A 16,764-nucleotide genomic window follows, 5' to 3' on the forward strand; every position below is an offset into this window, starting at 1 on the left:
TTCATTAATGCATTTCTCTGGATATATCATATCAGCTACAGGGTAAGAAAAATGTGATAATATAGTCCTACTTTGCCTGTTACATGACATAACAGTCAAGAAATATGTATTGTTCATCTATTATGTTGCAAGCATTGTTCCAGCATTAGGAATATAGCAAAGAATAAAACTGAAAATTTTTTGCCATCTATAGAACATTGGAAAAATTACACTCACTACAGAGTTGGCTACAAGATATATAAATCATATTATATAATACAGATACATGGATATATAAATATAATTATACACATAAGTAAAAAATAAAAATAAAAACAATGATGGATGACACCCCTGATACTATGTAATATCATCACCATATACTGCTATTGTGAAGATCAACATCTACCTGAATTTTGTAGAATCAACAATATTCTGAGTATTATCTCTTACTAGTCCCACATCTAACAATCTTATGTGCTGATTGATATCATTTGCAAAATACTTTTGCCTGTGTTGGACTAGGAATACTTGCCAATTTCTATTATAATTGCTTCTCTGGAAAGACAGGAAAGTGCTTAAATCCATATTTTATTATTTTATTTTATTTTATATTTTATTCTTATATTTTTTAGTTAAAAGTTTTAATGTAGTTCCCAAATACATAGGACAATCTTATATAAATGTTCCAAAACACATAGGCATCTGGTTTTGTCACTAATTGGCTAAGGCATAAAGTAGTGAAGTGTGACCACATCTGCTAGGGGCCTTTTAGTGTCTTCTCACAGCTCAGGCTTGAGCTGCACACGGTCAACCAAGGTGTAGGTACTACAGCTGCAGAGACCAGGCCTTATCCCTCTGTACCCCTCACGAGGGTGGGGCTGTGAAATTTATTCCAAAATCTCTCAGAGCCCTGTACATAAGGACCTTTTCTGCAGGCAAGGGGTACCCAGATGGGCTCTTGGCCCTGCTATAAAATGGGAGGGGCATGGCACCCATCTTGTGTGTACTGTGAGTGTTAGAACAGTGGCCTGCAGTCTGGAACCAGTCCCCTGCCCCTTCTCAAAGGCCCTGCTAGGGAACCCCTTTGTCTGTCATGGAGGCCTTTGACCCAGGATGTTCTTGGGCATGGTCACATCTACGGATGGGCAAGAAATGTCCAATAGTGGAAAGCAGGTGAGTGCCCAGGTGCCCAATGATGGGTGACACATAATGGGGACATCAGGAGGGGAGGGGATGGGGACCTTCCTTGGTACAGTGACCTTTTTCTAGCTAAGATGTCTCCAGGTGTAATGCCTACCCTTCAACACTCTTTGATAGCCTGGATGAACCGTGGGTGGGGAACAAGTAGATGCCTGCCCTCCAGCGGCCCTCAGAGCACCCTTAGCTTCCCAGTAAGGCCCCAGCACACAGGCTGTAACTAGAGAGATAATGAAGATGCTGGAGTTGTGCCTGCTTAACACACATGAATGAGCTTCTTAATTTAAGAAACCAAAAGCAAAGCCTTAGGGGGGAATATCTGCAAATATACACCTTCAAATTAGAAGAAAATAAATGGGAGATAAAAACAGTAGGGCCAGTATTTACACTAGTGGGGACAAACCTGGTAGCCTGGGCAGGTGGCAGGAACCCACAGGTGTGGTAGCAGCAGAAAGGAGTGAAGAAACCAGGCATCCCAGTCCTATTGAGAAGCCCTGACAAGCCTGAATGTGCCACTTCACCTAAAAAGGAGGAGGGAAGAAATGCTTTCATTTTGCTCATCAGCATGATGAGCTCTCCTGTCCCAAGCCACCTGCACACAGTTCCTGAGACTGCTACTGAACAGGCATGCAAATCCAGACTGCAACCAATCCAGCGGGGAGTGTGGTTCCCTACGCCCAAGCCTCATGCTGACAGGGAGAGGAAGGAGGGTGGTTGGACAGACAGACAGAGCAGCAGGCTCCCAAGTGGCCAGCTCCTAGTGCTATGTGCTTCTGGCTGTCTACCTGTCTCCTTCATCAACTCAGCCTCTTGTGGCCCACAACGTAGCTAAGATGTTGTCACTATCACTGTCATCCTCAGTGGATGGTGCTGCACAAGGCTTAGGGGCCCCCAATTCCTCCTTCACATGGCTTTGTACATCCAGGATGCAGTGGTGCAGGACACATACAGCTAGCCTGTGTACTTGGAGCTGGCCAAGATCAGAAAGACCTTCATGCCCTGGTACTCGGTATCCGTGGCCATGGTGTGGATGCTCTTCTCACTGGAATTGTCAATCTGCATCTGGGCCCATAGCTTGGTGTTGAGGATCAGCCTCAGGCTACCCTGGATTTGCATCCACTAGTAGGGATTGTAATATCCAGTGGTCAGTTGATGCAGTGTCAGAGTTGTTGAGTCTAAGTAAACCCCAGCCTCTCTCTCCACCCACAAATGCGAGGTTTTTTCAAAGGCAAACAGCTCACACTGGATCTGTAACAGGTTGCTCTCTACCTCCTCTCTGTTGATGACTTCCAATTTTTCCAAAAAATGCTTCTGTGCCTTTTCCTTGGTGCAGGCAGTTGCCCACTCAGCCAGGGGCTCTCTCAGGGGCGGCTTCCTAAGGCCGGGACTTAGACCCAGGCCCACAGCCGAGTTCTCCCTCCTGGCACCTGAAGTGACCTCTTTTAATTTAAGTAGGCTCAATATGTTCTTGCTCATGTTCTGGCCAAATGTAAATTTGTTGCTGGCGGCATCAGCATGACACAACAACTGTTCGAGTTCCCTAAACTGAAGAAAAAAAATAGTTGGTTGCAGTTGGCATTCGTGAACGAGTGTCCAAAATCCTCCACGTCAGCAGCTTCAGTGTTTCTCATTTATTAACTCTGTCCCTCAAGTTCTGACCAAACACAACTACTACTTTGTAACCTGTTCCTTTTGTCTCATAGTTGTCCTCCTCAGAAGTATCGCTAGACTCATTTTCCTGGGGCTCCTCCTCCTCCTCAGGTGCTGGCGCGAGTCAGGCTGACTTCTGTGGGGTTGCTGGGTGACATCGATGTCGCTTTTCCCCCCCGCATAGTCTGCGGGGCCACTGAGCCCCTTGGTGACACTGCTCAGGACAGGCTGTGAGAGTGCGTGTAACCGTGGAGCGCGTAACACTGCCCTGCGGGCTTCCGACGTGGCAGACCAGCGCTGGGAGCCTGGCCATGGATCATCAGTGTTTGCGGCTTCAACCAGAACTCACTGCTCTCCTGTGGTGCTGAGTCGGAATTGCCAGCAGATGGCTTGCAGGGGTTTGATGACATGAAAACATTATTTCTTGATACTTACTGTGAAGGTGAGAATTGGGCTGAAGAGGACGTTTTTCGCTTGGCAAGAGAGCAGTAATTTCTATCTCCTGGGTCAGAAATTTCTCCGCCTTCTGGGCTGGAGCCCTCAGCGGACCACTCGATTTACCAAGTCCGCCATGTTATTCCTTCAAGTCCTCCCACAAGGCCTTGCGCTGGTCCTGGCTGGCCTTCTGCCAGCAAGCCCTGCGCTTGCGCACTTCCCAAGGCATCTCCCAGCCCTTGAGTCCGTGTTTTAATATATTCAAAGCTGATCTTGGAATTTCCTGTCTCCATCTCACTTTATTTCTCAAGATTTCCTGGAATATAAGGTCTTAAGGATAGGAATTCTCATATTTATAATTTTACTCATAATAAATAGACAATAAAGCCCTTGCCACACGGTAGGTCATTAATAGACTAGTGAAGGAAGGATAGAGATCCTTATAATCTGAGCGAAATGAAAACTTCACTGAGACCAAATAAACTACTTCAGCTCCTAAATAAACTCCTAATACTTTAGAATGTTAGGAATCAATGATATTCAGATTCACCCGCCACCTCAGAGCCTCTAAATTCATGGAGGCATTGCGTTTGAAAACCAAATAGTGCACTCCTCAAGGTCAGAGTGTTTCCAAAGCACTTAGTAATCATAACATTCTTTTTTTATAAGTAAAATTTTATAACATGCTTTTAATTTGAGACAAAAGAAAGAAAGCTAAAGAATATGAAACTTAGGCCCCTAGGACAGACCTGACTTAGAAAAATATATGCTCTGGGACTTGTAACACTAGTTACAGTCTTGTTGCTTAATATTCAAGCTTTGGTCAAGAATTATCCCATCATCATATGGCTCAGCATATTAACTGAGAATTCTTCACTCCAGTTGAGTCACTTGGTTCTAAAATTTGCTTGTGCTCATCTGACTGTGTTACTGAGATAAAATTCCTCAGTGTAATCTTAGCTGGAAAATGATGCACTTGCTGATTCTTGCCTCTTATGTCTGTCCTTGTTACTTCTTTCCGACTCCATATTCTGATGCTTGTCTTTGCTAATCTTGAACACTTTCATGTGGATACTCCTCACCCATACATAGAGAGGCAATGTCCCTTAGGGTCTTGTAGTTGAAAATTGCTGCACAGGCAAAGAAAGGGTAAGGTCTTCTGGGTATTCATAGATGTCTAATTACTTCTCGTTACCTACCTCTGTGATTTAATATCAATTAGTGTGGTTTTTCTTAGATTCTGAACTTGATGTTTTGCTGGAGTATAGGATGATATTTGATGTTAACTAACAGTTGACTTCAGGGTGTGTTTGCTGCCTAATCCCATCCTCAGAGACATCCTTTGTAGATATGATTGCTGACATTTACAGCAGTTTTTGAATTCTCGTAATGTCAGTTAAAAGAATTTAACATTATATCCTGACTACTGAGAATAAGATTTTTTTAGGGCTTTCTTTTCTGTAGGTCATGCACATAAAGTTTTAATATCTGCCAATTTATTACTCTCCTTAAAAAAACAAAAATTTTCTTTTTTCTACAGAAAAATAAAAGATGTATGAAGAATCCATACTTTGGGTGAACAATGTCTTTTATCCCTCTTATTTAAAATGTATTTTTTGCTTAAAAAGTTTTTTTTGATCCTTGTTGGAAACCACTCTGCCTGGCTTCAGGAATTGTAACTACCCCCCATGGCTAAGGCTGAGTGAGCAACCTCCGGAAGGCGAGCCACGAGGAGACAAAGCTGGTCTCTGATAGCAAACGCTGTCTCTGCTTTCTCCCCTCCCCCTAGTTAGAGACAGGTATGACTTCTCAGAAGAGGGGCAACCCAAGCCAGACACGATCACTTGGGAGGCCATCATGGAAAGACTCGGGGGGGCTGCAACAAAGAGGGAGTGATGGGCCCTTGCCCACTGGCTATTCTGACATAGCCAGGGTCCCCATGTCCTCTGGGAGAAGCGCTTCCTGGCTCTAATCCACTTGAGCCTGAAAACCTGTGATGGGTGAGGCAGTGCAGCCCCTTGCCTGGCTAGAGCGAGATTCAGGGTAATTGGGCATAAGAAAGAATTCCTAAAAGTCCTGTGAAGCCTGCTTTGCTAAGAGTGCTTCCATTCATATATTAAGGGTCCAAGCAAGAAATGAGTATGTCTCCCAAAGTTTCTGCAACCCCCTTTCCTGACAGACAGTGATTCAGACTAAGCCCTCAGATTTCTTTGATATGTTATTTAATGTTTGAAACTTACAGCCTGTATTCCTATGTATTACAATAAAATCAGGGTTTCCTGGCCTTTTTCCTCTGAGAAATTGGCCATCTCTCCTCCCAAAGCAGATCATGTCTTGGTAGTGTTGCTTTCATCTGTGGTGGACGGGGGGACTTGAGGGCAAAGTTACCCCCACAAATCCTTTGTAAGTTCTTTGTAAATTCTCAGCTTATACACAATATTTTTAAAAAGATTTTATTTATTTATCGTTAGAGGGAAGGGAAGGAAAGAATTATGAATGTATGGTTGCCTCTCACGAGTCCCCTGCTGAGAACTGGCCTGCAACCCAGGCATGTGCCCCAACTGGGAATCGAACCGCGATCCTGTGGTTCGCAGACCCGTGCTCAATCCACTGAGCTACACCAGCCAGGGCGGCTTATACACAATATTTTATATGTTTATATATATAATATATTGTTTTATCTGATATATATAATATATTAGATATAAATATTTACATATTTATAAATTAATTTGTATAAATATATAATGTATGTAATTTTTATACTTTAAAGTTGTTTATTTTTTCCTCCATGGAAGGAAAGTGGATAGATGTTAGGAACCACTCTACCTGGTATCAGAAGCTATAATCCCTCATGGCTAAGGCTGAGTGAGCGACCTTCAGACCATAAGCCACTAAGGAGACAAAGATTATCTCCCTGGCAGGGGCACCACTTCTGCCCCTTTTACTTCACCCTGCCTAACCCCCAGTGCATGATCAGTTAGCCAATGATGGGTAAGATTCCTCAAGGGAGGGACAACCTAAGACAGGCATGATCACAGGGAGCCCCCAGGGAAGGACTTGGGGGGCTATAGCAAAAGAGGATGATGGACTCTCACCTCTCGGAGTTGATATAGCCTGAGTCCTCATTCTGTCTGTGAGAAGTCTTGTAATCTCTAGGCTGGCTTACTTCCCCTGCCTGACTTAAGCCTGAAGCAATGACAGAGGGGAGTGCAATGACAGAGGGGAGTGCTGGGAAGGGCAGGTTCCCTGGTGATCAGGCCTAAGAAAGAATATGTAAAATCCTGTGAAACCTGCTTTGTTTAGAATGCTCTCAATTAGATGATAAGGATCCGAGCAGGAAATGAGTTTGTTTCCCAAAATTTTGTAGCCCTTTAGCTAACAGACCCTGACTCAGAATAGCCCTCGTAGATCTTTGTATGCTATCTAATGTTTGATCCTTACTGCCTGACAGTGATTAATGAGCTTTACCTGTATTCCTGTGCAAAATTAACCCAATAAAAGCCTGTTGAGGAAAAGGGTTTTGGCCCTTTTCCTTTGAGAGATTGGCCATGTTTCCTCCCCAAGCAAATCATGTCTTAGTACACTTATTCTCATCCGTGTCAGCCCTGTAGGTGGAGCCCTCCGATGGATAGAGGAAATGTACATAACTGTGGTTGTATGTAAGGTAAACCTTGTATGTAAGGTAATCACATAAAGTATAAATTTGGCTGATACCTCTTACCTACAAGAATCTCTGTAAATAATAGGTGAACATCATTATCAGTGACCATCCTATCACTTCTTTCCTGGTCTGTCAGTGATTGGTCACTGTGAGTTTGTTATTCAGTTCACACACATAAAGCAGAGCTATTGTAATGTTGCTCTTTTGTTTCCTCTGTTAAACTCATGTGACATTTTATAAAGATGGATAATCAAAACATGGGCTTGGCCAACAAAGATGAAAATGAAGCAAAGAAATAAACAGTGATACTGCTGGGAAAAATGGAATAGGGTAAATAGAATTCTAGAACAGCTTGAAGAACTCTAAAGGAACTTAGTAAAGAAAAATTTATGCATGTAAATGAGAAAAGTGTTTAGGATAAAATGGTTGACGATATCTCAGAGGCAGTGATGCTGGCGATAGCTTCGCATTAGATAAATGGAAAGAATAGAATATTGGAAGCAGATTAAAACTTGGAAGGGAGTATTGAGGCAGGAAAGCTAGAATAAGGAACAGGGGCCTGGGGCTATACCCTCTCCCTCCCCTCTAGGCTAGAACATTGCGGAGGGAACTGGTGGCTGCACACCTGTCTCCTACTGCCCCCTCCCAATTTCTTTGTGTAAGAAACAGTTGAGACAAACAAAAACCACTCTCAGCCAGAGGGGGAAGCAATGCTGACCTACATCATAGCTTTGAAGACATGTCCTGAGAATGAGAACATGTCTAAAGAGTGAGCCAGCATCCCGAGAAGAGGGACTGAGTTGAACTGTAAAAATTCAAGTTTGCTATTTCAACTGTAAAAATTTCCACCCACACCCAAGTGCCAGAGACCAAAAACCACCCCATTCCATCCCCTTGCCCATGATAAGAACCTTCATGCAGACCCCCTCAAGATGACTTGCTCTCTGAGTTCACCCTCACTTCTTTCTTGAGTGTGTACTTTCACTATAATAAATCAACTCACTTTGCTGAAATTCTGTCCTGATCTTGAATTCTTTCTTGTGCAAGGACAATAACCTGGACAGGGCCACTGGGTTGAAGCCTCCCGTGGCCTCCAGGTGAGCTCTGTGGAATCAGTATGACAAGGTATAGGAAAGATACTTACTCCACATAGTACAATAATAAGACAAGCACTATGAAAGCTACTCCTGACATGTATTTTACAAAGAAATAAATCACTTTGATTCTTAATGTTTTTTAATGTTTTAAATTACAGTGTACAAAAATAAATACTCGTTTTATAACTCTTATTTTTATACATTTATACTTAAAATAAGAGAATTTTTATTGTTTTGACAAATACTTTTGAAGGCCATGAAATTGTGTATTATAATTTTTTTCCTATTTTAGTGAGATTACTTTGTGTGGTTCACCTAGTACAGTCATTTTTATGGCACTGCACAATTATATATAGTGAGGACTGCCTATTCTTTAAAAAATGTATACATATTGTCTAATATCAAGTTTATAGTATATTACAAATTAAATCTTTTGCTTCCAAATCAAACATTAATAGCTAGTGTTAATGAGCTGGAGATTGACAGATAAATATCTAGAAAAAAAGCTACTAGAAATAGCCTTATGTATTACAAGTAGTGGAACAAATTACTATGCTTTACCTTGGAGAACACATTAAACAAAACATAATTATGTTCTTTTTCCTCCCTATTTCCCAACATAATTTGGTTAAATAATTTACTTTTATGAATAAACTGAAAACACTGATTATCTGTCATAAGCTAGGGCAGCAAATGCATGTACCTGACAATCTTTTTTCATTTGTATTGTAATACAAGCTCTAGTGTCAGAATATAATCAGAGGATGAGCATAAAAGATAGCAACTTCTGCTGCCCTTTGAAAATTACCCTATTCTACTGTTACTAATACCACTATTATCTATGCCATTGGTGTGGCTATTCTCTCTCTTTTTGAAATGGTAGATAATTCTATTTTTTCTCTCTGTATATGATTCTGGTAGGAAACAAAACATTTCACCAAGAAAAGAATCCTAACAGAGAAAAATCAAAGAACTACTCCTTTGCAAACACATACCGGATTTTGTTCATCCTTTCCCTCAATTTCAGTTTGGATAGCCAGTGAAGGAAGGCTTTCTGATTCTGAAACTTTCTTTGCTATGAAACCCTAGGCCCCTTTCTATACAAAAGGAAATGACTGAGATTAGGACCTTTGAATCTTATTCCATGTGCTTAGGTGTGCATGAAATGTCACTTTATTTTCTTGATAACTCACTAAGTCTGATTAAGTCCTGTCCTACTGGGCATGAGATACCTATCACACAAAGTACATAACACCTCCTTAAATTTTGAATTTCACATAAACAATAAATTTCTAGTATATATATGTCTTATGAATTATTTGAAGCATACTTATCCTAAGTCTTCAGGTTTCTTTTCACCAAACACTTAGGTTATTTGAGTAAAACAGATTCATGCATTTTGTCATCAACTTATCCTGATCAGCTTGCTCATTTGAAAACACAAACATAGAAACTGTAGTGACTTGAAATGAGTTAAACATATGGTATCTCTCTCTCTCTAGGTATGTATATGTTTGTATATATACAACATATTCTCTTGTATAAATAAAAGCTAAAAGTATAATTTTTAAAGCAAGAAACTCTTTAGGATATTTTTAATCTTATTAACATTTTAAATACTATTCCATTTAATAACTCTTAAATAACTCTTTCTAAAACTATGAGTGATGTTACTTAAAAATAATGTTGTTGAAATCTTTTTAAGTGCACTAAAATTTAAATTAAGTTTAAATGCATTATTTAACCATACCTATTTTTAAAAAGATTTGAAGTATATTTTTATTATACCATGTCCATAGAATGGGAGTTATTACAGACCACCAAAACCATGATAAAAGAACATAAAGCAAAATTGTTTGTTTGTCCTTTCTTTTATCTCTGCCTTTACATTTCCTTAAATTTCGTCCCATCTCAAGTGAAGGTTCCACCTTTCAAAATAGTCTCAGTGAGAAGGAGGCAAACTCAAGATTCACTCACTTATTTATGTCCAGCCATCTTGAAGACCATTAGGGTGTTTAAAAAAATAGATATATTCAGCAAAAGCACCTAGATCTTGGTTTTAAACAACATTCTTTAATAAAAGGAGCTACACATTCTTTCAGAGCTGATACCAGGTCTAGAGCAAGAAAAATATAAGAAAGACTTAGAGTTCCTTGGCCTGTAAGTATGGGTGTGCTCAACCAAAATATATGTTGATAGAACACAGTAGCTAACCACAGGGATCTCCTAATAATTAAAGGTAGAACAATTTGAGCAAAAAAATCCCAGCTGTATGCAGTAGTAAATAGAAAGGTAATGTAGGTAAATAAAATGTTTATGTATCAAAAAATAACCATAATATGATATAAGCAGGAAAATATGTTGCCTTTTACTCTTGAAATATAGTATGTAAAATTTAAGCATATCACATATAGCTGTAATCTTTTAAAATTTTTTTAAAGAGTTTATTTGTTTATTTTTAGAAAGAGGGGAAGGGAAGGAGAAAGAGAGTTAGAGAAACATCAGTGTGTGGTTGCCTCTCATGTGGCCCCCACTGGGGACCTGGCCTGCAACCTAGGCATGTGCCCTGACAGGGAATCAAACCAGTGACCCTTTGATTTGCAGCCCATGCTCAATCCACTGAGCTATACCAGCCAGGGCTATATCTGTAATCATTTAGCAATCTAGGCAGTAGGCTAAAGCTTACAGTCATAATTTCTGTATGTCCATCATATTAGAATCTGTAAGATAAAGGAGTAAAAAGTTGGGGGAACAGGATCAAGGTAGAAGTGATAAGGAAGAAATGGCATTTCTCTGTATCATTTTGTGTAGCTTTGATTCTTAAAACTACAGTAATGTGTTTCATAACTCTCTTCTCTTCCCTAAGTAAACAAGCAATTACCACCCACCAGAATGTTGGGGGAATAAAAGCAGTATATGTATGCTAAAAACCAAACCTAATTAAATTAGAAATTAAAAACAATATTGAAGTTGTTGTGGAAGAAAATAAATTATTAATTAAAAAAAACCAATATCTTGTATAGAAGCTTAAATATAGAAAGAACTATACATAAATGCTATAGTGCAGTTACTAAATATATTTCTCACAAAAAGATATATAGACAGATAGGTAAATGGAAAAAGAGATATAGATGTGCACTTATTCATAGATTAGTATACATGCATACATTTCCTGGCTGAGTTCATTGAGAAGGCGTAGAAGCAATGGCATCCCAGTAACAGTAATTTCACCTAGCACCCAGATCTTGGTTTTAAGCACCATTCTTTACCAAAAGGAGCCACTTCTTTCTTTAAGTATATTTTATTGATTATGCTATTACACTTGTCCCATTTTTTCCCCTTTATCCCCCTCCACCCTGTACCAACCCTGGCTCCAGCATCTCTACCTCTTAGTTCATGTCTGTGGGTTGTATGCACAAGTTCCTTGGCCTCTCCATTTCCCATACTATTCTTAACCTCCTCCTGTCTATTTTGTGCTTACCAGTTATGCTTCTTATTCCCTGTACTTTTTTACCCCATTCTGCCCGCTGATAACCTGTCCCCTGTCCCCACTGATAACCCTCCCTGTGATCTTTATTTCTGTGAATCTGTTCCTGTTCTATTTGTTTGCTTAGTTCTTTTTTCCTTTATTTTTTCTTTAGGTTCAGTTGTTGATAGGTGTGAGTTTGTTTTTATTTTACTGTTTGTATTTTTAATCTTCTTCTTTTTCTTAGATAAGTCCCTTTAACATTTCATATAATAAGGGCTTGGTGATGATGAACTCCTTTAACCTGACCTTATTTGGGAAGCACTTTATTTGCCCTTCCATTCTAAATGATAGCTTTGCTGGATAGAGTAATCTTGGATGTAGGTCCTTGACTTTCATGATTTCAAATACTTCTTTCAAGCCCCTTTTTGCCTGTAAGGTTTTTTTTGAGAAATCAACTGATAACCTTATGGGAACTCCTTTTTAGATAATTGTCTCCTTTTCTCTTGCTGCTTTTAAGATTCTCTCTTTATCTTAAATCTTGGGTAATATAATTACAATGTGTCTTGGTGTTTCTTCTTGGGTCAACTCCTTTGAGACTGAGTTTCCTGGACTTGTATGTCTACTTCCTTTGCCAGATTGGGGAAGTTTTCTTTCTTTATTTATAGATTTAAATTTCTTCCTCTTCTCCTTCTGGAACAACTATGATTTGTATGTTGGAATATTTAAAGTTGTCCCAGAGTTTCCTCAGTCTCTCCTCATTTTTTGAATCCTTGTTTCTTCATTCTGTTCTAATTGGATGTTTATTTCTTCCGTTTGTTCACAATTGTTGATCTGAGTCCCAGTTCCTTCCCTTCACTATTGGTTCCCTGAATATTTTCCTCTGTTCTACTTTGTCTAGCCTTCATTTCTTCATTTTGTGACTGTACTCAATCATTTCTGTGACCATTGTGATTACCAGATTTTTGAACTCTGCATCTGATTTTTGGCTACCTCCTCATCACTTAGTTTTGATCTGTTATTTCATTTGGGCCATATTATTTTTTTTTGTCTTGGCACATATGTTACATTGTAAGGGGCAGAGCCTTAGGTATTTGCCAGGGCTGGGTTATGCACTTCACAGTATTGGGGCACGGTCTATCGTGAAGGGGTCAGAGAGGGAACAATGCTTATTGCTAGCTTCCTTGGCTCTCACNAGTTGTCCCAGAGTTTCCTCAGTCTCTCCTCATTTTTTGAATCCTTGTTTCTTCATTCTGTTCTAATTGGATGTTTATTTCTTCCGTTTGTTCACAATTGTTGATCTGAGTCTCAGTTCCTTCCCTTCACTATTGGTTCCCTGAATATTTTCCTCTGTTCTACTTTGTCTAGCCTTCATTTCTTCATTTTGTGACTGTACTCAATCATTTCTGTGACCATTGTGATTACCAGATTTTTGAACTCTGCATCTGAATTTTGGCTACCTCCTCATCACTTAGTTTTGATCTGTTATTTCATTTGGGCCATATTATTTTTTTTGTCTTGGCACATATGTTACATTGTAAGGGGCAGAGCCTTAGGTATTTGCCAGGGCTGGGTTATGCACTTCACAGTATTGGGGCATGGTCTATCGTGAAGGGGTCAGAGAGGGAACAATGCTTATTGCCAGCTTCCTTGGCTCCACCCCACTTTCTGTCCCTTAGCTCAGTTCCTACAAGCAGATTGTGCCCTTTCAGGTGCTGATTCCTGGATGGTTGGGCTTGCGTATGTTCTAGGGTCCCGTGGGCCTCCCCAAACTGACTTTCCTTTGAGACTGAAAGTCCCCCTCGCCCCCGTCCCACCACACCTTCCATAGGTTTTACAGCCAGAGGTTTTGAAGCTTTACTTTCCAATGAAAGAGCCCTGGGTTGTGCAGTTTGTCTCCCACCCAAGTTGTTCCTCCTGGTTTATCTGCACTCGAATATGGGACTGCCAAGTCAGCCTCCTGCCACCTGGCCTGCCCTAGTCCATCAGCCACTGACTTGTTGCATGACCTCTTCCCTTGGCTTCCCCTCTCTATTTCTCCTACCAGTCTAGATGAATGTTTCTTTAACTCCTTAGTTGTTGGACTTCCATACAATTTGATTTCCTGGAAGTTCCAATTGTTCTTTTGTGTTTAAATTGGTTATTATTATTCTTTTGTTTGTGTGAGGAAGTGAAGCATACCTACCTGAGCCTCCATCTTGGCCAGAACTCAGATTCATTAAGAACTGATTGATTCCAGGGCTGGAGCAAGAAAAATGTAATAGAAATATAGCAGTATCTTGGGCGGAAACTATGGAAGTGCTCAATAAAAGATGAGCATCTCTTGATAGAACACAATTGCCAACCACTAAGAATACCTAATAATTAAAGGTCAAACAGTTTGAGCAATACAATTAATAACGATGACATTTTATTTTAACCACAAAATAAAATGAGCATATGAGTATGCTTATAAAATATAATGACTATACATTACTAATAATACCAATAAATAATCAAATAAATAAGTGGACTGGATGTCTTGGCCATCCAATTGTTTTTTTTCTTTTTCTTTGAGAGAGCAACTTTGCTGATTATTGTATCCAATGGCCACATTTGAGTGGAACAATAAATATGTCTCAGAATAACATGATATATAGAGTGTGGAATTTTTAGTGTCTTATCTATGACTAAAATGTCTAGTTATATATTCTTTACCATGGACTATTTTACTTGAAGCATAAAAGCACATATACTTCATAAGTAACTCCAGAACAAAATTATGTATTGCCATTTAATCAAAGAGACATATGACACCTGTATTTCCAGAAATATCCAATATAATTCTATAAATCATGTGTATGGCATGATATGAGTATTGCTTTGCTAAGGGACACTGTAATTCAGGCAGCTACCACTAGATGGGAGGACATAAATGGGCATATAGATCAAGTATCAAGCATTATTTAAAGTTTTTCTTAATGAAACCTAAGCTACTACTAATTTTTCATCAAAAATGAATTTGATTTCATAATAGTAAGATTTAGGAAATATTACCATTTGAACCCAGAATTTGAGACAAATAAGTACTTTTAAAAAATCAATATAATTTTTATTTTCATTTGCTTTTGCCATGAGTGTCAGAGCCAGGTCAAAAGCAAATATATTTTCAACTATTATACAGAGTCAGAAGAAACTTGAGACATTTTTAGGTTCACTCTAGGAACTTAGATCTCAGTAAACACTTGAAATCTCTGCTGCGTTTGGGGGGTTCTGTTTTGGAAAATCTCAGGCCACTTTGGTTATTTGAGAATCAGGAATTTTCATACTTTGGGTTTTGTTATGTCCCTTATATTACATTGTATTAGCCATTATCCATTCTGAATTTATTATGTTGGCCTTATATATCAGTCTCTTAAAAGCTTTGTGACAGATTGCTTGTTATACATCGATATTCATTCTTCCATTTTTCCATTGTAACAACTGTAACTGGCCTCATGGTTGACCAGATTAAACACTACATTTTTCAGCTTCCATGCATTTGGATGTGGACATTTTACTAAATTCTGATCAGCAGAAATAAACAAAAGTGCTTTGAACCATTATATGGTATTTTTCTTAAAAGGAATTAACATATGCTTCTTAATTCTATTCTGCCTTCTCTATGGTTTGTAAAGAATTTTAAAAAAAGGAGTTGCTTATTTGGACCCAGACATGGAAGTCACATATTGAGAATGATAGTGCCACTCTACCATGTCTTACTTAGCCACTTATTGATATATCGTATATAACATGAAAGAAATAAAATACTTAATTGAATTGACTAGTATGTAACCTCTGTTTAAAGCAGTATGCTAATATATGTAGCAAATATTTAACTATGATTTTATTTCAGTACTTGTGTAGAACCTTATGTGCATACTTTCTAGGAATACATGGGACACAAGATACATAGAAGAAATTATCTTTTGTGTATGCCATATTTTCTTTTCTTGCTGTTGGTCTGAAGATGGTTAAACTGGTCGGTTGATTAAATATCACCAACTCTGTAGCAACTGCCATTTTGAATAACTTCTTAGGGTTTTGCAATTCCCCCTTCTTTCCTTGATAAACACGCAGGGTACCTCTGTCAGCCACATCTGTGTTAATGTGACCTAGCCCCCACAAGTTACAACAGAATGACAGCAGGGAGTTTCTGTCACGGTGTCCTTCAGTCTTTTTCCTGCTAATTTGGAATTTTGAATAGAGTATCTGAAACAAGGAGGTGTTGAAACATGGTTTGTGGAATATTTGCTTGAATTGGCAAGGTAATTCTGTCTCATCTTGCTAAATTTCTTGGTTTCAATAACTTACAGCCAAATTAAAATGAAGATTTCCAAGATCTAATTCTATGGCTTCTCCTGCTGATGAAATCCTAGCTCTCTGCACGATGTGTATTTTCTCTAACAGTGATGATCTACCTTTCATGTACCCTCAGGTTCCATCCCTACAAGGGAAAAGCCATGGGAACAAGGATCCAACTACGTTTACATCCCTCTGCATTCCTTCATCATAAAGGAGATTGTTACTGTTGTTCTTTCTCTGTCCCTCTCTCCGCTCTTAGGTGCCTTTATTTTATCCACCTTACATGGTTTAAAAAATATAAAAATTAAAATTCTATTGAAAATACATATGAAAAACGGATATTTTCAATTTCTAGAATAATATTTTCATGCCATCAAATGTAACATTTTAATCTTAAGCTATATATCACTTATGTGTAAGAGAACACATGTGAAGAAACAGAAATAAACCCAAATATATTCACCTTATGTGAGTAATTTTTTTAAAACAGGAATCAAATGTCTGGCAAATAAATGGGGATAGTTTAAGTGCTGTTTGTGTAATACAACAATAGGAAAATATTTTGTGATTTTTTTTTGTAAAAATATCTTTTGTAATTTGTATGTACTTTTTATTCCAATTACAGTGCTGCTTAAGTTTTTGGCATCATTATAAGGTAAGTGTATATGAAAAGGGGTGTGTGTGAAAAGATTCCAAAGCCATAACCACTAATGAACATTAGCCAGAGCTACCTCATGCTATCTTAGATAAGAACAGTGCTTTCTTTTCCACAATGTCTAATGTTTCACATATACAATATATTAACATTTTAATTAGCTGCTACCATAACTTTAGTTCTGAACACGTGTGTACTTTATTCCATGGTAATAGTGGTATAAAGGATCAGAATAATCACTATATTTGAGTTGTTCACTATACTTCTGGATTCTTATTTTGTATAAAATTATTAA

General features: G+C 38.7%; 1 pseudogene; it reads right to left on the reverse strand.

Annotated features, from left to right (window-relative positions):
• Nucleotides 1-1,804: 1,804 nt before the first annotated feature.
• Nucleotides 1,805-16,764, reverse strand: part of LOC118995732 (ran-binding protein 3-like) — a 29,835-nt pseudogene continuing 14,875 nt past the window's right edge.

Source organism: Sturnira hondurensis, unplaced genomic scaffold (assembly GCF_014824575.4).
Source record: "Sturnira hondurensis isolate 20B ecotype Veracruz unplaced genomic scaffold, ASM1482457v3 Scaffold0010428, whole genome shotgun sequence".
Taxonomy (NCBI): Eukaryota; Metazoa; Chordata; class Mammalia; order Chiroptera; family Phyllostomidae; genus Sturnira; species Sturnira hondurensis.